At 44.9% G+C, this 25,837-nt stretch overlaps 1 protein-coding gene across 2 annotated transcripts in view; it reads right to left on the reverse strand.

Annotated features, from left to right (window-relative positions):
* AXIN1 (axin 1) overlaps positions 1–25,837 on the reverse strand; it is a 486,191-nt gene that overhangs the window by 460,154 nt on the left and 200 nt on the right. The gene's annotated exons all lie outside the window — the stretch shown is intronic.

The following is a 25,837-nucleotide window of genomic DNA, read 5'->3' on the forward strand; positions in this document are numbered from 1 at the left end:
TAGTACCCTAGCGCCCCCCAGAAGAATGACTCTCCCTTTTGAACTGCCAGATGCCTACAAACAGGACCCCTAAATCTTTCAGAGTATAGCTGACTAGTGTGGTCTAGAAAAATCCCAGGAAGAGGCCCCAGGAGGGGCAGCTGACAAGGGGGGAGCACAGAGAACATCCTGTGATTTGTACTACCAGGAGAGGCCAACAAATGTAGCCCTGCGAAGGGGAGCCCATGTGTCTGGGATCCAGAGAAGTTCTTATTTATTCTAAAGGGCCAATTTGATCTCGAGAGTATCTGCTGAGTTCATCATGTAACGACCAGGTGAAAGCTATGTGATTAGGCCTGTGAGGAGGGTAGCGTATCACGTAACTCGCCCATCAGGTAGTCAGTAACCAAGGTGACGGAGTAGAAGACCACATGTTAGACGGCAGGGGTAGTTTTAGATCTGGCCAATCGGTCAAGGGACTATAGGTGTCTGCTAGTATGTATATAGGTGGTAGCCAATGTGGGTGGTGGGATAACACTATATAGCATTTGCGTTATGATTGGCGATTATTGCTATTTACCGTCTGCATTTGTTGAACTAACCCAGTGAGCTCTGTGGCAGTAGGGTTCTACGACACCCTTCTTCACCTTTTTCCTTTCTGTATACAAAAGGAATCTTGTTTTCCTTGCAAGGAGGTGCATCAAGCTTTTTTCCTTAGAGGATTATTGGTTCTTGGTCTGGTTGTCATGAGGTATACCTTACACTGTCACCTTTAGGTTCTTGGAAATGCATTCAATAACGTATTCAACAAACAAAAGTGAAAGTAGAGCTGCAGTAGAATTAAACCAAGTCACAAGAAATATACCCTAGCTTTATAAATCCAATCTCTATGATGATTGGGACATTGCACCTAAAGGTCAAAGCTTCTTCTTAGGAAAAGGGTCTGATGAAGGAAGAGTTTTTGTGTTGGTGAAATGTTCCAGAGGATAATCAATAAAGTACCGGTAAGTAAAATGGCACTTTTTTTTTCTAACCAGATATTTGTATTAAACATTTCAGAATAACGTTACAATGACATATCAGCAATTTCAACATATACAACACTTCAAACCAGCTATTCGCAGTTAGAGGGGGAAGTGACCGGCCACTCGCATACTGTCCATTTCTAATGGGCCCCAGACTGGGTTGGTTGCATTCTTCCAGAGCCTCGTATATCTTTACTTTCTTTACCCATTAAGAACTGATCACTGAAGTCACCTTGTCAGCGGGGGTCTCTTGGTTAGTCCTGGATATCTTTCCGCATAGTCCATAAATGGCGCCCATGTGTTTCTAAACAAGTTGCCAAGGTAGCCCTGGCCCGGCTTTGGAAGTGCCCTGGAGGCCCATCAATAACCCAATGGTGGTCCAAATGTTGGGACATTGTAGTGGTGGAGAAATTATCGACGATCCGCTCAGGGAATATAAACTGGTAAAATGACATTCTTATCGAGTGTGGCCCTTATCTGTATGTCCAGATCAAATTGCAGGTCTTTGACCATATTCAATAGTCCTGTGGTGTCTTAACTATAATTGCATTTTGCGGCACTCAGCGAATTGGGAAAGTGGCTCCAAGATGGAATTAATACCTGCCATGATTGTGCGACAACGAGGAGAGGAGATTCCCTTGTGTACCTTAGGTAGGGCATAGAAGACTGGAATATTTGGAAAGGTAGACCATAGGAATTCGGCTTCCTTTGAGCTGATGTTTCCTTGACAAACTGCTTCCTCCACTACCCCAGCTAACAATTGTCTAAGATTAGCAGTGGGATCATTTGGCAGAAGCTCATAAATGAGTCCGTTCTCCAGGAGGGTGGTCAACATATGGTTGTAGTCGTTGGTATTCATGACCACAGTTTGATGGCGATTGTGGGGTTCTTACCCAATTCTGCCAATGCTTTGCGTTCCTTTTTACACATATTATGAATTATATTTTCCTTTTGGAGTTCAATTTCTCAAAGCTTCTCCAAAAGAGTTTTTTCAAATGTAATTGACTCTGGTGAAATGTTGGTCGGGTAAAATGTTGATCTGGCATGAAGTTCAGTCACACACCCATGGTCCTCCGTTGTATCCAGCATATCCAGATCAACAAAAAATTGCGTTAACCTAATTTCGCGTAGGAGTTGGACTATCTCAACCCGTTGACATTGTACCAATCACTATATGAGTCTAACTTTGGAATCTGTTGCTTTCTTTTCAGAATGTGGACACCTTGAAAGTATTGGGTTACAAATCAGTTGTAACTTGGATTGCTATAAATTGTTGCAGGAGACAAAACACAAGAGTGTTATATTTCCAGAGGTATACCATAATGCACTATCCTACGGCATTATAACATATGGAGAATAGCCGACTTGCAAAACACTCAAAGCTGTGTGACCGGCACGCTTTGTGAGCGAGCAGAACGCAATGAATATAAGATACATCTTTGACATGAAGCGCTTCTATTTTAAGAACCAATACGGATGTAGCAACTTGGACTGCTGCACTTATGGTCACGTATGAACATACAAAACTTTGCGATCACGTGAAGACTAACGTTGCAACAGGTGGAGTGCAATCACAGAAGTATAGACGGAGGAGAATTGGTGAGGAGACAACATTGCGATTGGAGAGATTGTACCAGTCCATGTCGCTACTAGCAGGCGACAACCATAACCAACATCAGAGGATGTCCACTAACACCTATGGGGTACGTTTACCAGCACATGACCCCGCTGTGGGGTGCAGTCATTGTAAAAATAAAGTAGCCGTCCTATTAGGAGGCTTGTAACACAGCATGTTACTCTCGTTGTAGGACCTAAATGGCTGCCCCCTCCATTCTAAGCAGAGAATGCTGCGCAGCATTAACAATAAATCAAAAACCTAGACACGCCAAAAACATTTGACTCTCAGGTCAGTCTGCTTTATGTAAAACATGTAGAAGGTAATTGGTGACTTTGTTTTGGTCTTCCTTGGTATCTACCAAAGTGTGACTAACAGCTAAAGAAGGAAAACTGTGGTGTATAAATAGCCACTCTAGTAGAGCCACTAGCTAGGAGTTGTATTTAATGGGGAGTGTGAAGGCATCATGAAGAAGGACACAGACAACAGATTCCAAATTTTTAAAAAAACAAGTTTATTAACTTAATGTCAAGATGGAAAAAGGCCTAACTTGCCCTATGCTAAGGTGGGATTTCCCTACCGAAATAAAATGAAGGAAAGTTTTGAGTCAAATAGTTCAATTTAGGAATCTGTCTGTGTCCAAAACCTATACTTGCCCTCACAACTATAACTATACAATGTGTAGGGATGTCAACAACCAAGAGAAAATAGTGTTCAACATAAAGTTCTGAGCTTCTTCCAGCTCGTAGCTACCTTCTCAGCTCCCTTCCCAAGTATAAAACAGTTCAACAAAATAAAGTCTCAAAACTCCCTTTCTTAGAATTCGGATGCAATAGTCTTTTCAGGTCTCTGGGTCTCTTTCCCCAAGTTAGGACTCGGGGTGCCCTTCCCAAAGGTCCAAGTCACATAATGTAAAACAGCCTTGAAGTGAAATGTTCCTCGTCAGAACTCAGGGTTCCCTTCCCCAAGCTCCAAATGCCACACGTGAAAAGGAAACACAAAATGTCCTAGTCTTCCAGTTTAGTTACATTTTGTTGTCAAATACACTGTTTAGATAATTGTGTAGCTTTCACACATTAAAAAAATGTCACTGTAAATCAGGCTTCAGTCTCCTTTGGCTGCCTGTTCCTTTCAAATTATATTTCAGCATACTGTGGTTGGTTTAGGATTATATTCATTTTAACACTTCACTATATAGTGGTTTGCATGGATTTAAAGAGCTTCTCCTCTTTTTTGCCTTCATCTGGATAGTAGTAAAGTTGCAATTCGGTATTCAATAAAGTCTTTAGCTTAGGGATCACTTTTCACCTTCATCTTATTTTTCGATAATTGTTTGTTTCACTTTAATTGGATTGTTCGGTGTTCAGAGACTTTCGAAAGCATGTTCCTTTCCACACGTGACCACTCTGATACAATGTATTTCCCTTTGTTGTATAATTGGCAAATATAGTTCTTCGTTCACCTTTAAATGAACAGTCACACACACACACACACACACACACACACCCACCCCCCCTGCCCTCCTCTCCCTGGTCGCTGTCATCGTTTGTGCTGCAGCGCAGATCACACAACCTTCTTTTTCAATGCTGGGGCTCCCATTCCTGCTCCTCAGATACTCCTGGGGTGGTCCTCGACCCCAGGGGAACAAACACGTTGAATGGAAAGGAACGGGGCAGCCTTCCAGCACGGCTCCCTTCACCTTTCCTAGTCTGCTCCAGGGAGACCCCACTCCCTTGCTATCCTGTACGGTCCTCTGCTGTCTGCACCAGCCTCCTGGTCCTTTCCCGTCATTCTCCTCTGCCACTGGGTTGGGCTCATTTATACACCTGCAGCCCCTTGAGAGGCTGCATGTGTGGATGATTATTCAGCCCTGCCTGACTCCCATTAAAGGGACATGCCTGACCTTTACTGCTCTTAGCAGGCATCTTCCTCATCTCAGTACTAGAGTGGTAAAAGAGCATAGTTTTCATTGCTCTTAGTTGCCTCTTCTTCTTCCCAGTGCTGTCAAGTGTCAACTGTGGAAATATGAGGGGAGGTGGCTTGCAATAGCCCATAAAGGTTGAAGGATTGGGTTTGCTGTCACTAGGGAAAGGGGATACCATGTCTTGCCCAAGGGCACCCCACTCCCAGTTCCCAAGGATCCTCAACCAAGGTCACCCTCCCTCACGTCTCCGTCCCCAGGTTCGGGATCCAATAGTGATGGCCTTTCCCATGCCACCCGCGCAAAGGATCCAACGGGTCTAGGAGTGAGAATACCCTCAGGTTTCTCACAGGAGCTACCATGACATCACATTTATTGTCCTCTGATGTGCAACATGGCCGTGATACAGTTTCTGGTCCTTTTGCGCCCACAGATTCAAGCACAGCACCAGTGCAATATTAACTATGCAGTAAGAAGAGCTGTCTTTAAGTGCCTCAACAAGAACAAATTGTGAGTATATCACACAGAGTGTAAAAAGAACATACTGTGGAAAGAGGTATCAAGAGATTTCATCCCACTGAAACCGTCGCCAAACGTCCAGAGATGGTATTCTACTAATAGCCACATGTTACATATTGCTTGATCTTCAGAGGTTGAGTAACCCATACCTTCTGAACTGATGTTGGTCTATTATTTTTCTAGTTTTTTAATTTGATTGTTTTTTTAAACTTGTGAACCCTGACTATCCGCTATTAAACTTGTGAATTGTTGCCAAAGATAAGTTGCTGGGCCCCACATTCTTTTTTAAGTATGAGTTGTGGGAGTGAGGCTGGTACGAGGTGTAGTGATGTGATATAACTGGTGACATGTTTATGCCACGCAATCCGTGAATACACTTCTTTGCAGGATTTTTTAAACTATATGCTTTTAGATAGGCGGCACACCAGCAGCCACTAGGTACTTTAGATATAGGCAGGGCTAATTAGCAACTTTTTCCTGTCCCCCTCCTTTAACCCCTACTGTTTTGAATGGGGCGCAAACCATCACCTCCCTCGCGATTGCTTGGATGTAAGGTCTCATGTAATTAGAGTGTAGGAGTTCTTGCCCAATTTATTCGTTAGAACGTTTGAGCTGGGGCATACCCTCATTGGCTCTTTTCTGGCCCTCCTATTGAGTGTTTTGTGTCTCTGAAAAGGACCTAAAACCGCAGATCCACGCTGGAGCATGAAGAATCCTTTGCTGCGAGTCTCCTCTCACGACTGCTGCTGTGAAATCCCATCCAGGGTCCCTCCTTTTGTCACCATAACCAAGGAACAGGAGACCAGGTCTACAGCGGCTACATCGTGAAGACATCCAGCTTAATCTTCTTCATTGCCCCCAAGGTACTGTGGGACTTGAGGTAATACTTACCTACAGCCATTCTGTCGCTCCTGATTGGCTAGGGGGTTAATTTGAGTAGTTGGGAGTTTGCTCAGGCCTAACGCTGGAACACATTCAGGGAGCCTTCTCCAAAGTCCCTGAACCCTTTTAGCATCAACATTTGTTACTTAACTGCTACAGAAGATTTCCACAGGAACTCTTGACTTTTAGATTGCTAGGGAACCTGACTTGTGTTGGTGTGGTTTCTGTCGTAAGGATCTGAAACCAAGTTCTTACTTATCTATGAATTACCAAGAATTATTCTATAAAAGTATTACTCACTCTCACTTTTGAATTACATACCATTATTCAGAGAAGTAATTGTCAAGTTACGTTTGAATTGTTTCTACTATTCTAAAAAGTTACTACAAGCTCTGTAATGTGTTTACCTGCTTATGCTGGTCTTGATGAATCATGTTATTCTGGAAACTGAATAACATACAAAGTTATGTTCCGCGCACAGGTGTGTTCACCAAACTAGCATGCTCATCGAGCTTGAGACTCCTGTTGCTTTGCATCAATTCCTTCATCATCCTTGTCTCAGTACTTAGAAGGTTGTGGGAGCGGGAGTCCATTGATATCACTTGATGCATAGTATTTGGAGAATCCCTCTCAATAATTCCGTATAAACGATCAGTTCTATATGAAGGGGAATTAGAAGTGAAAAGTGAAAAGGGTTTTGTTGGAGCTTTTATTCTCCAGGTCATAGATGGGAGTTTGGCCTAAAGGATATTGGGAAAAGTTTCTTTATTTTCCCTAAAGGGGGAACAAACACATGGCAATAGGCCATTAGGGGATTGGGTATCAGGGAGCAGGGGGAGGGGGGTCTTCCTAATGAGCAATGGGGGTACCGTGCCTCATCCAGTGAAGCCATGACATCTCCCCGGTAGTGGTCTCATCCCATGTGATCCTCCCTCTCATAGCCACCCCCAAGGTCAGCATCAGCTGGCAGCTGCCATCCCCTAGCCACATGGAAGGAGGTTACCCGCTTGGGAATCCGTGAGGACTTTAGGATTCATTACATACCCTTCACCTAATGTTGAAGGTTCTCTCAGCACCTATTGTGAAACGGCAAAGGAAGTCCACGTTACCCTGTTCTCTTCCTTTCCTATGTTCCACTGTAAAACAATATATGATGTGTATAGACGTGTTATAAATGCTATATCATATCATAAGTGTTTCAAGGCGCGATAGGGCTGTAAATCTAAGAACCAGTGCATGATTCTTGAATATGTGCCTTTGCGGAGGCTCATCCATGTTAATGGAGCATGGCCAGTGATAAACCTGAATTTTCTACCATTTAATATTTGAGAGCGGTCTCCAATGCCACTAATTCAATAGTGGCACAGTTTTCCTCTTGTGGGAACAATTTCCTACTGATGCAGAGGATGGGATGCTTAATGCAATCATGATCTTGTGAAAGAACTGCCCCAAGCCAATATGTGAAGCGTCTTTCTGTAGAATGTATTTCCAGTTGAAACTTGACACTTTCAACACATGCTCAAACTAGAGATAAAACGTCTACCATCCCACTAAACTCTCAGATCTTTCTTTGTCTTGAGACTTGGGGTTTCTTTAACTGCCTTGACTTTATCAGTTTGGGGTTGTACCAGCGGTTACCTGCAAAAAATCCAAGATACTTGGCTGATGATCTTGCCAAGTGGCATTTCTTTGGATTTGCTGTGAGCCCAGCTTTTCTTAATGATCTGGTAACTAGGTAACGGTGATGTACAGGTTCTTTCCAGGACCTACTGTGAATGATGATAGCAATGTATGCTACACAGAAACATGCATAAGGTCGGAGGATTTGGTCCATTAACCTTTGAAAGGTAGCCTGTGCCCTTTGCAAGCCAAAAGGTAACCCCTTAAACTGAAAAGCTGTAAGGGAGTAGAGAATGCCGCTTTCTCCCGGTCTGCTGCATTAACAGGGACTTGCCAGTACCCTTTTGTCAGATCTATCGTGGAGAGGAAAACAGCGGAAACCGAACAGCGGACTTTAACCTGATAGCAGACCCGACAGTGGACTGGTGGTCGGCAAGGGGAGACAAGATCAAATTAAAGGGAAAGGAACAGGAGGCTTTCTCCCAACTGCTGCAGGAACACTTTTGGGTTGGTGTATGGAGGTCCAAGTTCCCACAGGCTGGAGGATACACCTTCTCGCCCCCACACCTAACATATACCAGAATTGACCTCCTACTGGTCCCAAGGGAGCCAGAGGCCATGGCCTCCTCACCAAAGGTAGAGGCAGTGACGTGGTTGGACCACGAGATTTTCACAACAAACGTGTAGTTAGAAGAAGGGAGGAAAGGTGAACCACCTTGGAGATGCAATGATGGCCTCTTCCGAGAACCGGTATTTCGGGACTTCCTGCACACAAGGATCACCCAATATTTTGTAATAAATGACACAGGGGAGATAAGTTTGAATACGGTATGGGAGGCGGCCAAGGCCACAGTGAGGGGCCTTCTTATAGTGGAAGTGCCAGCAAAAAGAGGGAAAGAGCGCTGTTAGAAGGGAAGGCACAGGAGCAATTAGGAGACGTGAGGATGAGGTTAACAAGACCAAGATTTGACAGAGAGGGTTTATTGAAAATAATGCGAGACAAGAGACAGGAACTACATACGATCCTGATAGGAGAAGTGGCAAAGAAAATGAGAAACACCAAACAAAGGTTTTATGAAGGGGGTGATCGAGTAGGAACACTTTTGGCAAACAGGGTCAGAGAACGAAGGGGCGATAGGAGGGTCCACCGGCTGAGGGACAAAGACGGGGAAGTAATCCGATATGAGGAACACATCCCTGAGCGCTTCGCTGACTTTTATGAAACACTGTACTCCCAACCTACAAAACTCAAAGCGAAGGAAGTCAAGGAATACTTAGGTAAACTCCCCATCCCCCACCTGACGAAAGAGGGGAAATCTATGCTGGAGACAGAGATAACTAGGGAAGAGGTGAAGAGGGCGATAGGTCCGTTGAAATCCGGGAAGGCAACAGGGGAAGGCAGCTATACAGCAGGCTTCTACAAGCAGTTCCAAGAAGTCCTGGCGGGGCCTCTGGTGAAGGTCTTTAACTCTATAAAACAGACAGAAGATATCCCCCCCACACTTTCTGGGAGGCACTCATAACAGTGATCCACATGCAGGGTAAAGACAAGACGGACTGTGTTTCATATAGGCCCATATCCTTGCTTAATGTAGACGCAAAGATCTTCACAGGATCTATCCATCTCCCCTGCTCAGGCACCCAGACCAGACGGGATTCATTCAAAATAGGCAGGGATCTGATAACGCAAGAAAAACTCTGCATATCCTGTATGACCCGAGAACAAGAAGGGAGGGGCCTTGGTCCTCTCCCTGGATGCCGAAAAGTCATTCGACAGGGTTAACTGGTCTTTTATGCAAGGGGTCCTGGAGAAGATAGGTATGGGCGACCGGTGGATGGGATGGATTAAGGCCCTGTATCCTACCCCGAGAGCAAGGGTGACGGTCAATGGGAACATGCCCAGAACAATAGAGCTCCACAGAGGGATTAGACATGGGTGCCCTCTCTCGCCCCTACTCTTTACGCTGGTGATGGAGCCATGGGTAATAAGTTAGAGGTTGCAGGGACATAGCGGGGGTGCACAAAGGAGGACAAGAACATAAAGCAAGCCTTTTTGCAGATGACGCATTACTCTACCTCACGAACCGGAGGTCCTCGGTGCCTTCTCTTTTAAAGGGGCTGAAAGAATATGTGAAATTCTTGGGGTTCTGGGTCAACCTAGCTAAGTCAGTGGCATTCCTATTGGGCAATTGGTACCAGGCAGACAGTAACTGGATTGGTAAATGGGGATTCAAGACGAAGCAGGAGGGCTTTCGATACCTCAGGATAAAAATTACGAGGGTACCCAATCATTTATTCGAGAACCGCTACCCCCCACCATGGAGTAAGATAAGGGAGGACATGCAGCGCTGGGGACGGGTCAGTCTATCCTGAATGGCATGGCTAAATTGTATTAAGATGACAGTCCTCCCGAAGCTGCTGTTCCTCTTCCAAATGCTCCCCACAACCGTGCCAGCCCACTTCCTAGCCACATTATAGAAGGCTCTCTTAGGGTTTTATGGGCTGGAGCAAAACCCTGGACAAGGTGCTGGTTTTATTAAAGGAGGAGGGGGGAGTGGAATTCCCAGATCTAGGAGCGTACTCTAGGGCGGCCCAATTGTGGATTATGGTGGACCACTTAAACCCAGAAACAAAGAAGCAATGGGTCCACATGGCCAATGATATCATGCAGCCGGTAGCGCTCAGGGAGTGGATGTGGGTCTCGCAGAAAGAGATCCCTAAACGAGTTCTGACACACCCCATCCTGGAAGTGTACTGGGTGATTTGGCGCCAGTGAGATGCCACCCGATGGTTCGACATGGCCCTCCCCACTCAGTTGCATCTCGCTGCCACCCATACGAAATTACATCACAGACCCCCTGATGTTTCAAACATGGTATGAGGCAGGATTCTCAAGGGCGGGACAACTTTGGGAGATGGAATTCATGCCATTAGCTCGGTTAGAGGAATGTCTGGGGATGAAGGGGCCCTCTGCCTTTAAGTATTTACAGTTGAAGGGTGTCCTGACGAAGCCCAACTGGGGAGATAACCTGTGTCGGGAACTCGCCCCATTAGAGAAAGTACGGCTACAAGAAACCAACACAAGGGGCGAATATCCAGGCTATACATGGAACTGAGGAGTGGCAAAACCATTGATATATTACTGTCACAGAGGAAGTGGGAGGAGGATCAAGGAATCCAACTCACCTATCCGCTATGGGGTAAAATGTCTAGAGGGGTGAAAAGGTCCATGCTGTCCCTACAATACAGATTGCAGGCATTTAAACTGCTACACAGATGGCACTATCGACCCACAACATTATCAAAAATGTACTCTGAGGTGTTGTCCTGGCGATGTAGAGGGGGAAATGGTGACTATTACCACATGTGGTGGAAATGTACACTCATTCAAACATACTGGAAAGAGGTCCTGGGATGGTTGAAGGATCTGGGTGGGATACACAGGCCCATGGAACCCAGCCTGCTGCCGTTTGGTGTATATGGGAAGGAGGAAAATGGGGGCTAGGGGGGCATATGGTCCACACCCTGCTGGTAGCGGCAAGGAGGTGTGTGGCAAAACATTGGAAAAGGGGGAGCATGCCTACAGAGAGGGAATGGATCCAGAAAGCAAAGTCCATATATGACATGAAATACCGGACTCACCTTCTGGATGAGACGCAAACTAACAGAGGGGATCTGGTTACCCTTCTTTAATAAATAAGGAAGATAACCGTGTCCTTGGGAATAAGTGAAACCAAGTAGTGATTACCTGGTTGTGACAATTTAATAAAAGAAGAGTCTTGTTGAACTGCATACAGGGGGGAGGGAGGAGGGATGAAGGGTAATCGCAGAACGCATATGTTGTACATGTTGGTGACAATGTTGATATTTTGGAAAATGACAATAAAAACTTGATTTTCAAAAAAAAGAAGGCCAAACGCTGCATAAAGCGTCTTAGTCATCAAGAAGGCACCCCGATGAGCTGGCTGTTGAAGCCAACTAGCAGTCCTGCACTAAGTATAAATAACGAAGCCTCAGAAGATTAATTCTCCCACATGTTAAGAGGTGGAAGGTGAGCAGGCCACACAAATAGATGGTAATGCGATATTGCCTACCGAATCTTCGAGCATGCAGATGAAAAAGGGCAGGCAGAATTGCCATTTCTGAAAATAACCTACCCAGTTTAAATATTACCAAATTTGACCCCTGAACTTTTATTATTAGCAATATTTTTTCGAGGACAGGGACTCATGGATCAATCGAACACACCTCCTAAACCCGCTTCATATAAAACCACCACTGCAAGTTTTAACTTCAGGTGACTTAGACTATGTTAAATTATATGCGCACTTCGAAACCATGATGTCGAATGTCCTCTGTTAATCTCGTGATACAGTGGACATGATGAAGCAGCATAGGGCTAATTTTCACAGAATGGGATGTGTCATTGATGAAGTTCAACTCACTGAGCTTAAAGGAAGGTCGGAAATCAAGTCAGCAGGTATTGAACTGAAGAGCACTTCTGGAGCATCTGGCAGAATAGTACATAGAGACGTAGCACATGAGGCAAGAAGAAAGGATGACGTAAAGGGTGATGGGACTGGCTTGCAAGGTTCCTTCCAGTGAAACCAGATAGACCATGAACCCTCAAAAAGCATCTTGGAATAGGAGGGGGCACAGTCATTTGTTTTAGCAAGGAGGGCAATTTTATGATACTGGAAAACTGGCTATTGGAACAGTTGTATCTAGATGGAGTGTTTCAAAATGTGGCCAGCAGGGGTGAAAAGGGTGGTCAACGCTGTCTGCCTGTCAAATAGAGCTTCCTTTGTCTGAGAAAAATGTGGTGGAAGTGACGGTTGTATTATCCCTTACCTCCACGTGTAGTTATTCATCAACATATATGATCCCCCAGGTGCTCATCACACAGAGAGTACACATGAAACAATAATGTTAATGATGACTAATTGGGCAGAATGCTGTAATGGCGAACGGGTGCTGGGGGCAACTTCAATGCCCACTGTGCAAACACTGGAGGAATCGAGTTACATGAGGTCAGCCAGCATAATGGAACAGTGTTATGCCACGGGCAAGGCCGCCGCTGGTTGAGATTTACTCATGATTGTGAATTGATAATGCTGGGCTGAAGGGGGGGGGGTGTGCACGGAAGATTTTCCTGGCAAGGAGGAGTTGTGAGGGCCACACTGGATTATTGTTTTGGTGGTCATGAGCTTGTAAAATTTGTATTGGGAATGAATGGTGGTGTAAATTAAAACAGTGATCCTGTCCTAATTTGAGCTATCGTTAGATATCCACTTCAGTAAAGACACTGGCTGCAAGATTGAAGATGCAGAGATCAAACGGTGGAGGAAATCAGATTTTTCTATCTGACTGTAACATTTCTGCTATGAGCAAAACTGTGATCAAAATGGGACAGTATGAATAGACACGGTGGATGGGCATGTCACAAGATGGCAGACGTGGATGGCTTGATCTCCTGTAGTAGATCCGCTCTATGAGCTGTACAATCCTTTTAAGGGTGTGCGAGATCCTAATTTCAATGGAAAAGCGGACCGGAAAATCATAACAGCAGATTGTGCAAATTTTATGGCAATCTGACGAATGGAAGTGCCCGAATCGGCTAAGCAAGTTCAACCGCTTGTACATCCAAGATGGCGGGAAGCAGGCTGGTGTGATCGGCCTATGAGGAAGAAGAGCGTAGCGGGCCGGCGTAGCAGTAAAGAGAAGATTTCCTTGGTATCAGAGCTAACACGAATGTTGGCGCACTGATTTCCCCATTCCTACTGTGATTTGTGAATTATGACTTTCGAGGCAGTGTCGTGCTGCAGTAAGATATGGAGTGGGTAGCAACGAGCTGTCACGGGTGCAGACCTGCAATACTGGCTGTAGTAAACCTGCCCGGATGTTTAAGAATAATGTGAAGCGGAAGACCAGAGCAGAACAGTGGATGCAAAGTGAAGAACTACAGGAGCAGAGTACTGAGACGAGACATACCCAGGGACACGATAATATATTGCAAAATCCTGTGTCTCTTGCCTTGGGGGTGGAGCCATCCGCGAGTGCCGGCAACAGGAAGGTCCAGCGTTAAAAAAAAGTGCTTTTTCTTTGCCTGTTCCCTCTGGCGGTGAGGCTCAGTGAGACGTGGGGGCACTTCACCGACACGAAGCGGCGTAGGCAGCAGCCTTAGAGGACCACTGACAGATCTACTCCCAGCTCGTTTCTTTGAAAAATGACTGACCCTGAGGGAGTTAGAGGTAGAGGGGCGGAGAGATCGAGACGGGAGGTATTTGCGGAGGGATAGCTGAAGGTATGTTGGACCCAGACCCCAGAAAGCCTTGATCCACCACACTGAATCTGTTGGTTGTATCCACAACCACCAGTTTGGCTTCAGAGCAGCCAGAGGCACGGAAACTGCACTCACAAGCACATGTGAATACCTGCTCTCAAATCTCAATTCCAACTCTTCTGTTATCATCTTTCCTGACCGTTCCTCTGCCTTTGATACAGTCAATCATGCCACCCTTATATATCGGCTCTGTGATACCCTTGGCATCACGGACCTGGCACTGGACTGGTTGACCTCCTTCCTCTCTGACCGAACTTCCCAGGTTTAACTGGGCCCTTTTCTCTACCCATCAAACTCTCCACCTGCGGTGTCCTTCAGGACTCCATCCTCCCACCGTGGCTCTTCAACATCTACCTTGCCCCTCTAGCCCATTTGAGCTCTGCCTTCTCTCCTCATGGCCAATGTTATGCCGACAACAAGCAGCTCTCCTTCAAGCTTCCCTCCACTTCCTCCTCTTCTTCCTCTCCGATTCCTGACTGCCTGGCTGCCCTTCAGGAATGGTGAGCTGCTAACGATCTCAGCCTTAATGCCAGTAATACTGAAAACCTTCTCATTGGGACACCTGCTCCTTCCTTCCGTCCCACTCCCTGGCCACCCTGCAGTGTTCCCCTCCCCCTCTTGTGAGGCAAAAAACCTTGTTATCTTCAACTCCTCTCTCCTTCTCTCCTCAGATCACGAAACTTGCCAAGAAGGCCCACTGTCAGCTGCACCTCCTCAGAGGCATTCTCCCTTTCCTCACCTTCTCCCAGAAACTCAATGTCTCCAGAGCTCTGGTCCTCTCTAAACTGGACTACTGCAACAGCCTTTCCTCAATCTGCCTAAATCCACCCTTCGCCCCATTCAACTAATCCAGAATAGGGCTGCAAGGCTTATCCTTGCCCTCAAGTCCAGGGACTGCATGTCTCCAGCCCTAAAAATCGCTCCACTGGCTCCCGGTTGTTGCATGGATCAAGTTCAAAACCCTCTGCATCATCCACAAGGCTTTCTGGGGCCTGGGACCCTGCTACCTCCAACTCTCTCACCCTAAATAACTCCCTGCTAGAGGCCTTCAGTCTTCAAGCTCCAACTCTCTACAGATCAGATGCTTTTCCAAACAAAGAGTGGGGGGGGGGGGGTAGATCTCTCTTCCGCAGGAATCTCCCTCTGAAATGACCTACCTGCCCCTCTCAAGCTTGAGCCAGGTCTCCTTAAGCTCTGGAAGCCTCTCAAGACCCTCCTTTTCTCTTCTTCCTTCCCTCTCCACCTCCCCAGCTAATGTCCCCCTCTGCCACATTTGACTGGCTGCCGGATTCCTTCTGAGTCATACAGGGCCCCTGACCACTCAACCCTGCACTTGCCCTACCAGGCTCCCTCCCGCTGTACCAACACCCCTACTGATCCCGATGTATCCCCATCCTCGCACTTACCATGTGTACCCTAGCTCCCTGCTTTCCCCTGGCACTTCTCCACCTGGCCTCTCTTTAGCACTCGCCAAGCCCAGGGGCCCTCTTCCCACCCTCCCCTCCCAGCACTCCCTCCTCCCCCCCACCCCCCAACATCCCCACCAGCCCCACTCGCCACTTCCCTGCACTTCTGGTTGTCATTCGGATTGTGCAAGCGCAACAAGGCCTAGAAGGACCATTTATTGTGATTCTTCACCCCACCTCCCCCCCATTTTGTCTTGTGGCACCTTGAAACACCATTTGCTGTATAGGTGCATTATAAATACCCAATAAAATGTCTGCAAACGAGATAGAAACCTGGATTAAAACATTAACTTTGACAGTCTCCGCCCAAAGCAGTGTGTACTGTACTCCAGATAATTCTATAAACAGATCAGAGATTCTAAGTGCTTTCTGTGGATAAGATTACTCGCTATTAGTTGCTCTGGATTATGAGGTATGATTGTCGGTAGGGAGGTTAAAAAACGTAAAACTGAATACCACCATTGGATTAAGTATAGACTGCACTCACTGCAGATTGCCCAATGGCAAGATATGGTGGCGATACTTAATAGCAGGTATATTTCCTGCATGTGGGCATTGGTAAGGTATAGCAGAAAGGGCGAGCGTGAGGAACTCATTAATCCAATAAGTGGTAAGGCCTGGTGTGACTTTATTAGTTCCACTCAATTCACTAAGAACAGGTCTTACATATAAGATAAACATCCACAGAGCTGCACAACCCTGATAGAGTTGGAGATTGATTGTGACTCGGTACTTGCAGAAATCAATAAGCTTAAGAGTTGTAGGACACCTAGCCCAAATGGCCTAGCTAATGTTTTGAAAAATGATGGGGAAGTGTGGGCTGACATCTTAACCCTTATTTTAAGTAAGGTATGTCAGGGAGGTATTATCCCTGCTATTTGGAAAGAGGCTGATCGGGTGCCAATTTTTAAAAATAACTCCCACCTTGAGCCCACAAATTATAGGCTTCCCTCAATGCTTGATGCCACTGGCTGACTGTTTGCTGCCATCCTTTTGAGGGAGCATAATAGTTGGGTTGAAGATCAGAAAATGCCAAGCCCTTTCCAGGCAGGATTCCACAAGGGTTCTTCGACCTCTCATAATCTATTAGTTTTAAATATACTAATACATGCAGCTAAGAAAAAGGATAATCCCCACACTATACAAGGCATTTGTGTATTTCTGAGCCGCCTTAGATTCTATAGACCGTAATACAATGTGGCAGAAACTTGGTAACTGAGGTGTTCCACCCGCCTTGTTAAGGACAATTATATGAGGAAACACGCGTGTGTGCTTGCTTGAGTAGTAGGGGTGCATGCACAACCAACATATCTACCTCTAAAGGACTTGAGCAAGGCTATGTCCTTGCCCCTCTGCTTTTCAACTTGTATTTGGCGGACGTGCCTGCTATGTTGGCCACCGTATTTAACGGTCCATCAAAGGTAGGAGATAACCACTTTGTGTGGATATCACAAAGTGGTTATCTTATGCTGACATCGTGTTGGCGGATCACACACTGGTAGGATTAAAGAGAACATTTAACATTTTGTGCACATATGCCACTGAAAATGGATTTAGTTTGTATATGAACAAAACCAAGTTTATTTATTTTGGACAAAGGAAGTTGACGACTCACACAATGTACTTACCCGGTGGAATCAATTGGACGTACTGTCCAGTATGATGCTTAGCATACTAGGCCTACCCTTGGATCATGTTTTTTTAAACCATTTTGTGAGGTCAATGAGAAATTGTTTGCCGAAATAGGATGCACGCCAGATTGGTCCGAAGCCTTTAAGCCTCTCAAACGAGATTTTCTGAGATAATTCTTGATGTACAATTGGCAGCAGAACTATGTGCACTTCACAAAGCTTAAATCCTATTTGGCCTACCCAACCATGGGCCTTTCATACCTAAAAATGCAGCAATACTTGATATTATGCCCTACTCCAGCATTTAGGAGATTTATGCATTACGGCTGTGTATGCTTCCTACACTGGCGGTTAAAGACCTGCAGTTGAAAATCCCTGTGCAAGACCGGATATGTAGGATTTGTGGTATTGCAATAATGATTGAGACAAACCAGTACATTATAACTCTGCAAAAACCTTGGTGATTTGTATATGCTTCACCTTGGAACATTTGTGAATGCCTAGAACAGCATAAGTACAGAGGAGTATTGGATCTATTGTCTCAATGCAGTCTTTGGCTGAAGGGTCCGCAATTTATAGAATTTGGAAACGGGTGGAAGTTATGTTATTGACACAGTGTTGATTTTAAGTATAGGCCCTGTGAGGATCCCATTTTTAATATTTGAGGTTTTAGTTAAAGAGTTGTAATATTGGCCTTACGCAAAGGAGTGATGCAGGCTATGGCCTGGAGGTTTAATGCAATCAATTATTTGGGCTATTGCTGGATCATGTACCAGGTATGGAATGTGATAATTTTATAATTCGTAGGCATGAAGAAATTACATATGATTCTATGTAATAATTTACATAACTTATCGGAAATGTCAAACATTAATTGACATAAATAAAATAAAAAGTAGAAACGTAAACACTAGAAAATTACACAAAAATGTAATTTCTGCCATCAGCTTCTCTCTAGGCACATACAAAAGTAACCAAAAATCCGAAGTGTAAAAGACTAGGAAATACTTACAAAAGTATCCCCACTGCACTGCATCGTAAGATGCTGTATGCACTGCTAAAAAGTTACCAAAAAGGTAAAAAGACAAAGAGGAAACAGATTACCAGTACTGACAGTCTGAATTAGGGCTCAGTTTCGCCATAACAAAATGAGCAAAAGGCCAGGGCAAAGCAGCTGGAGGCTTCAGTCCCCTATAAAAAGCCAGGACAGGTTCGAAAACAAAAGCAAAAGGCGTGGCGGTCCATAGAGCATGGACGGAAAGTTGCTAAAAGAGAAGTCTTTCCTAACAATTACCAACACAGGTAACAGGTACAAAAGGTCTCAAAATGTGCATTTGCGCTTGCAATTGGCAATTGAGAAAGAACTCTGGGCGAGTGAGAAATGATGTACTCCCAAAATGTGGCGACCTAAGGGGCCAAGTGATTTGTATATCTGGCTAGAAGCTTGCAACTCTGAATTTACAGAGGTGCAGCATGTTAATATAATTTGAATGCAAATGAAAGATTTGAGCAATAGCAGGAGCAATGCTGCTGTTACTCAAAGGGAGGGCAATTCCGTCATAGGCGCCATGGAAGTATATATAGAACAATATTGCTTTGGGGACTTTCTGAACTTCAAGTGGGCTTGGGGAGTGCTTCATGGGGTCATGGCCAGGGTATATTAAAGGGTTGAATAGGTTTAGAAAACTACGAGGCCCATTATCTCTAAAAGCCATGTGGGTGATGCCGATTTCCTTCAAGTGGATCCTCTGTTCCATCAGGAGCCACTGAAAGGTTTTCAAGGACGAGGTGAGGTGCTCTCGGCTCTTTATGTTCATGGTTAATCTCGTTGCTCAGATCTTTAAGAGATGTGAATGCATTGAGACTTTCTTTTGTATCTCTGTGAGAATGCTCATACAGTAGAGTACAGGTGGAATAAAAGAAGGTCTTGGGCCAGATATGACTTGTGGTGGGGCTCTAGGCGAGAGAAAGACTGTTCTTCAGCAGGTGAAGTTGGAAACAAACCTTTCTGAAAAATCTTACTTGCAGATTGTCGCCATGATTTGACAGGACAGGAGAGGAGAGCGGACCCACAGGATGGTAAATCAAAAAGAAGAGTGACCGTGATGGGAAGGTGAAACATGATCACTTCTATTTTATGCAAAGTTTGGACGGTGCAGGGGAGGGTGCTTCTTCCGTTCAACAAGGCACTCAGACTACAGACTATACTATAAGGCAGCTGTCCCAACCTCAGGCTGCTGCACTCGACTGCCTGCAGGTCAAGTGTCATATGGCCTCCTGCATTTTCCTTGTACCTTGGCCCGCCAGAACCAGAGGCCCTGTTTGATTCACCATCCCAAATTCTGGAAGGAGTCCATGAACTTGGATGCTCTGGTCCCAGTGGTTCCATTCCTTCGCCAAGAGCTGTAGTGGCGATTGCAGATGCCCAGAACAAGCTTTCCCTTAAACCAGTCACTACCATCCATTGTTTCTATCGATGCAGGCTGGGTGGGCTGTTGGGCAGTGGGGCAGGGTCAAGTATTCCAGGAGCTTGATCAGCACACAAAGCAGCCCCCTCCTCCAATTGGGGAGGGAGGGGGAGTTGGCAGCAGCAGCCAGGGCTCTCTGAGTTGGGGCTGGGTGATATGGACCAAAAGTAATCTCAATATTTTTGGGCTGAATCTCGATATATCTCTCAATATTGTTTATGTGGGTTAAAAGCACAGTCGTAAGTCGCCAACTACATGTGAGATGTCACAAACACCTTTATAAGACATTGATCAATATAAAGTGTAAATACAGGGTTCCTCTTCCTGTTTGGGAATACACACAGCTGTGTAAATATAAAAATGTAAATAAAAAAATAGCAGATGATATATATATACACATACACACACACGCACGCGTATATATCTCGATACACATGTATGCATCTCAATATTGTCAATGTAGAGGGAAACAACTGGGAAACTGAAGGTGGAAGTATTCTTGAGTATTTGCAGGGTCGTGGAATCACCAAATGTACAATCCGTTTGTCACCCCACAGAATGCCTAAGCCCCCAGGTTATGCTCCCAAGGAGTTTAGGGAGTGGACACAATGGCCATGGTGGCTCCTTTCTTTCTTTCCCCAGCTTCCTCCAATTCCAAGGGTTCTACTCAAGATCAGGGATTCTGGGGCGGTTGTCATCCTACTGCTTCCTTTTGGCTCTGGAGAAGCAGATTCACTCTCGTCCTACACATGGCTGTAGCTGCGCTGTTTCCAATCCCCACTATTTCGGAGCCCCTGCATTAACCCCACAGCCCCCCATGAGGGGCCAGACCCAGGAAGCTCGTGTAGTGGTCTGAAAGTTGAAAAGACGTGGCAAGAGGGTCTCTCTATTGAAGTAGATGGCTCTAACCAGAATGATAGGAGACCCTCCATTCTGAAGGCCTATGAAGGGGAACTTAGAGTAATTGTGTAATGTCAGGGGGATTTCTGCTCTACGGGTACCATGGCAAGCATATTGAAATTCCTTCAGAAAGGTTTTAACCTGGTCTGTCCGTTTCTACTCTGCGGGCAAAATAAGCAGCCACAAGTTCCTTCAGGTTCCTGGGAGAGAACACTTCTGACCTTTAGGATTTAGTGGGTAAACTCCTGAAGTATTTCTCAATGTCTAGACCCATGGCTGTTTCAGGACTTCTACCCTGGGATCACCCCGTGATACTCCAAGCCTTTCAATTTCCTCCCTTTGAGCCTCTAGGGGATGTCCTAGCCTTCTATAAAACACCCTTTTGTTCTGCTTCGTTTAGACTCCTGTGCTCACTTTTCGGAAGTCAGTAAAGCATTCTGGTTTAGTTCCCTTATGTTTTTGCTCATTTTCATGTAAAAACTGATTAGTACTCTTCATTGGACCCCAGAAGACCTCAACTCCACCCCCCCCCCCGTCTTAGAAAACTGTGAGACACTTTGGTGAGCTTCTGGGCACAAGTCCCACACATCTTAGGGATGGACTTTTAAAGTTAGTTTTGTATCTCTGTGGACCTGTAGTGCTGGATACTAATACTAAGCTTCCTTTACAGGGGTTTGTTATGTATTTTGCCCTACTCCAGTGATTGTATATATGTACCATTTGTTTAGTCGTGTATAATAATAATATTACATGCTGGTAGTCATTTTTCATAGTGTTATATGGCCATCAATAAAAAAGTATTTATATAACTGTTTGTCTAAGTGTGTTCCTTGATTTATCACTGTGTGCGCACATTGAGGACCCCTTAGCAGGCTCAACCCCCATGAGACATAGATTGACCACTCGCCTAGGTACATTGAACTGGTTTGGTTACAGCTTCCAGGGCTGTCCCTGTCACTAAACTAGGCTGACCTGAAAAAAGGTGTGGTCTGGACTAATGTATCCCTCTATCGGGATACAAATCTAGAAAGAAGGAACACCTGTGGGAGCCATGTGTAATTTTCATGACTCTGACCGTTCCCCTCTCATCATTAGTCTAACACATTCTCAATCCATTCAAACCATTCTTCCCTTGCAGGAACGTACCCAAGACATCTTGTACAACAAAATATATCCCTATTTGCAGTTTTAATACACACAAATATATATGTTTTTATCATATTAAAAAAGTTTAAAACGAACAAATAACAGTTTCTCGTCCACCATGGGTGGACTATTCTTCAAAGATGAGTGATGGGTTTAGTAGAAGCGTGCCCCAATATACTCGCAACAGATATTTTTTGTATACAGAGATCAAAATATAATTATCTATTACACAGACATAGTCCTGGACTTGCAGCCCAAAATTATTTAATCTGATCATTACTAATGATCATCTCAGACAATTCCTACTGGCCAAATTACATAGGCAAACACACAAAAAATAAACAGATGATAAAACTTGTGTACGCCGTCTCAGATCAGCATTAGTCCATGGCGGATGAGAGACTGTTATTTGCTATTTTTTAAATAATAAAAACATATTTTTGTGTGCTACAACTGCAAATAGAGCCATCATGTGTTGTACAAGAGGCGCTGTGTAGGGCCCTACAAGGGAAGAATGGTTTGAATGGATTGAGAATGTGTAAGACTGATGATGAGAGGGGAACAGTCAGAGTCATGGAAATTACACACGTCTCCCACAGGTGTTCTTGCTTACTAAACTACGTTGGCCTTCGATACATCTGTCCACCAGGCCAGAGTAAAGAAAATCAGTCCTAACAAATCTAAGCAACGTGACCGACCATAGCTAAACTCTGTGTCCAAAAGTTACATCTGCAACCGCAACCCCTGGGGCTTCCTTGACCATATCAAGCACAGAAGACTCTGTCCCCAACTGATTTCAGGCCCTCAGCAGTGGCCTTTGAGAATTCCGGAGAACAGTAGTTCACACAAGAAAAGTATTTTTAACCTTATGAGAAATCTAAAGGATTTCTCAGTGACACTGCACTGAAGTTGATGTGTGTCACCATACAAAAAGTAGATGCATATGGAGTTTGTCAGACTCCCAAAACAGTGAAAACACATAATCCAAAAGGTCAAAACACATGATGCAGTGTGAAAAGGGTCTTACTCACTCCAGGGTTAAAATTAAATAGTCCTACAGTCCAGCAAAAGAGCTGGGGGTCTCTAAGATTGAAGGGAATTATCACAGAAATTAGAATTCTCCCTAACATGACTGCACCAATATATGCCAGTATTCATATGCACTCCTTCACACAATATTCATGTTTGTTTTGCACAAAATCCAATAATCAACAACCATAACGTACCTCTAGGATAAAAAAAAAAATCAAAAGAAAAGGATCCAAAAAGGAAAGAAGCAATAAACAAATGGAACCACAAAATCCCATCAACTACCCACAACCTACCAAATACAAGCAACAGCAAACCACATACACCAAAGACTAAACCCAAAAGACCATGAAAAACACCAATCGAAAGAGGACGCCCACTAAGGAACACAACCCACACATCATGCCTCGCCACAAGAAAGACAAAGAAGCCAGAAAAGACAACAGAAATAATAAGAAATCCCAAACCACTCGGGAAGGCACGGACCAGCATGATCCCACAACCCCAAAAAACTCGACAAACATCTGAGATGGCCCAAGGAGACATACAAATAACAGAGCAAAGACAGACTGCAATGCTCGCTACCTGTCCACATACGACAATGTGGTAAACAAAAACAGCACAGCAACAATTAACCGACAGCAAACAAGCTTCACGAATACAGACCCAACCAGGACACCAAACGGATGACAACTAATAAACCATCCCAACCCGGTCTCCACCATGGACAATACCTCAACCAGAACAAGGAACAAATTGGAAACCATCACACTCACTCTACACCCCCTATATCACCAAGACTGGAACAACAGAGGGGTAGCGACCCTATTTACCACCCGGAAACGAACCAACCCTGCCATAAACCGTATCGGTCTACTCAACAAAGAGACTGACCAACAAAGAACCATCCCACCCAAAAGACTCAACCGGGAAAAACCCACCTGGAACGGAAACCCAACCAACACCACACTGGTCAGAACAAGCAATACTAACAAAAACACAAAAGGGAAATCCAGCAAACTACACTGCAGCGTCCTCAACATTAGATCCATGGCAAAACACTCAGCAGAAACCAATGACCTCCTAAGCGAAGGAGGCACAGACATGCTCTTCCTTACAGAAACTTGGCTATCAGACAACTATAAAGCCATCGCGAACGAAGCAATAACCGACAATTATAAATTAATACACGCCAACAGAGAAAACCGAAGGAGGTGGAATCGCAATTATACACAAAAAAAACACACCTGAGCATCTTGAATCATCACAACCAACGCGGAAGACTAAGAATCCCTCCTAATCAAGATAGAACTCAATGACCAATCCAACATAGTATTCCTACTGATCTACAGACCATCTTCTTACAACCCCAACTTTGCAACAAAACTAGCGGACGAGGCCGCCATGCTATCAACCCACCACGACAACCTAGGTGAAAGAGATCCCACCGATACAAACATAGATACAACAGAAGACACACTCAACATTTGGATCACCAAGGCCATTGACCAATTAGCACCAGCTAAAACATTCAAAGCAACACCACCAAAAAAACTGGCAGCAAAATGGTTCACATAAGAACTGAAAAAACAACCAAAAAACAAACGCAAAATGGAAACAAAATGGCGACAACAATAAAAATAAAAAATTTCAAAAACTACTACGCCACAAGAATCAGCAAACAATTCATAGAAAGAACTCCATCACCCCTACACAAACACTTTGTGAAAGTCACTTACACCAGAGCAGGGTCTGTGTAGTAGCTGCACAGCAGTTACTGCCTTTTATCTGGCATTAGCCTGCGCAGGTATTATTATATATGTAGTCACTTACAACAGAGCAGGATGTGTGTAGTAGCTGCACAGCAGTTACTGCCTCTGCAGGCATTATCCTGCGCAGGTATAATTATATATGTAGTCCTTCGCACCAGAGCAGGGTCTGTGTAGTAGCTGCACAGCAGTTACAGCGTCTGCAAGCATTGGCCTGCGCAGGTATTATTATATATGTATAGGGTCTGTGTAGTAGCTGCACAGCGGTTAGTGCGTCTGCGAGTATTGGCCTGCGCAGGTATTATTATTATATATGTAGTCACTTACACCAGAGCAGGGTCTGTGTAGCAGCTGCAGTGCAGTCACTGCCTCTGCGAGCCTTAAACCTGTGCAGGTATTATTAGATATGTAGTCACTTACACCAGAGCGGGGTCTGTGTAGTAACTGCACAGCAGTCACTGCCTCTGCGAGCCTTAGCCTGCGCAGGTATAATTATATATGTAGTCACTTACACCAGAGCGAGTCTGTGTAGCAGCTGCACAGCAGTAACCTGCGTCTGCGAGCCTTAACCTGCGCAGGTATTATATATGTAGTCACTTACACCAGAGCACGGTCTGTGTAGAAGCTGCACGCTGCACAATAGTTACCGTGTCTGCGAGCATTATCTGGCACAAGTACTATATATATATATAGTAATTTACACCAAGAGCAGGGTCTGTGTAGTAGCTGCACAGCAGTTACTGCGTCTGTGAGCATTAGCCTGTGCAGGTACTATTATATATGTACAGGGTGTGTGTAGTAGCTGCACAGCAGTTACTGCGTCTGCGAGCATTAGCCTGTGCAGGTACTATTATATATGTACAGGGTCTGTGTAGTAGCTGCACAGCAGTTACTACGTCTGCAAGCCTAAGCCTGCACAGGTATTATATATGTAGTCACGGTCTGTGTAGTAGCTGCACAGCAGTTACTGCGCCTGCGAGCATTAGCCTGTGCAGGGATTTTATATATATATATATTCACTTACACCAGAGCAGGGTCTGTGTAGCAGCTGCACAGCAGTTACTGCGTCTGCGAGCATTAGCCTGTGCAGGCAGGTACTATTATATATGTACAGGGTCTGTGTAGTAGCTGCACAGCAGTTACTGCCTCTGCGAGCATTAGCCTGCGCAGGTACTATTATATATGTACAGGGTCTGTGTAGTAGCTGTACAGCAGTTACTGCCTCTGCGAGCATTAGCCTGTGCAGGTATTATTAGATATGTACTCACTTACACCAAATAATGGCCTGTGTAGTAGCTGCACAGCAGTTACTACCTCTGCAGCAATTGCAGAGCCTGAACCGTACCGTAAATGAGCTTCGGAGCAGCTACTGTGTCTATGCCAACAACAGGCTGCCCCATGTGATTTCAAAACCAGATGTTTAGAAAATCACGCACTTACAATATTTAATTTCAACAAGTGATAAGTGCAACACATGGAATTACAGCTTCAACGTGCATTCCTAGAGGTTGCAAAATGGCTCCT

The sequence above is a fragment of the Ambystoma mexicanum genome, chromosome 2q (genome assembly GCF_040938575.1).
Source record: "Ambystoma mexicanum isolate Mex_15411 chromosome 2q, UKY_AmexF1_1, whole genome shotgun sequence".
Taxonomy (NCBI): Eukaryota; Metazoa; Chordata; class Amphibia; order Caudata; family Ambystomatidae; genus Ambystoma; species Ambystoma mexicanum.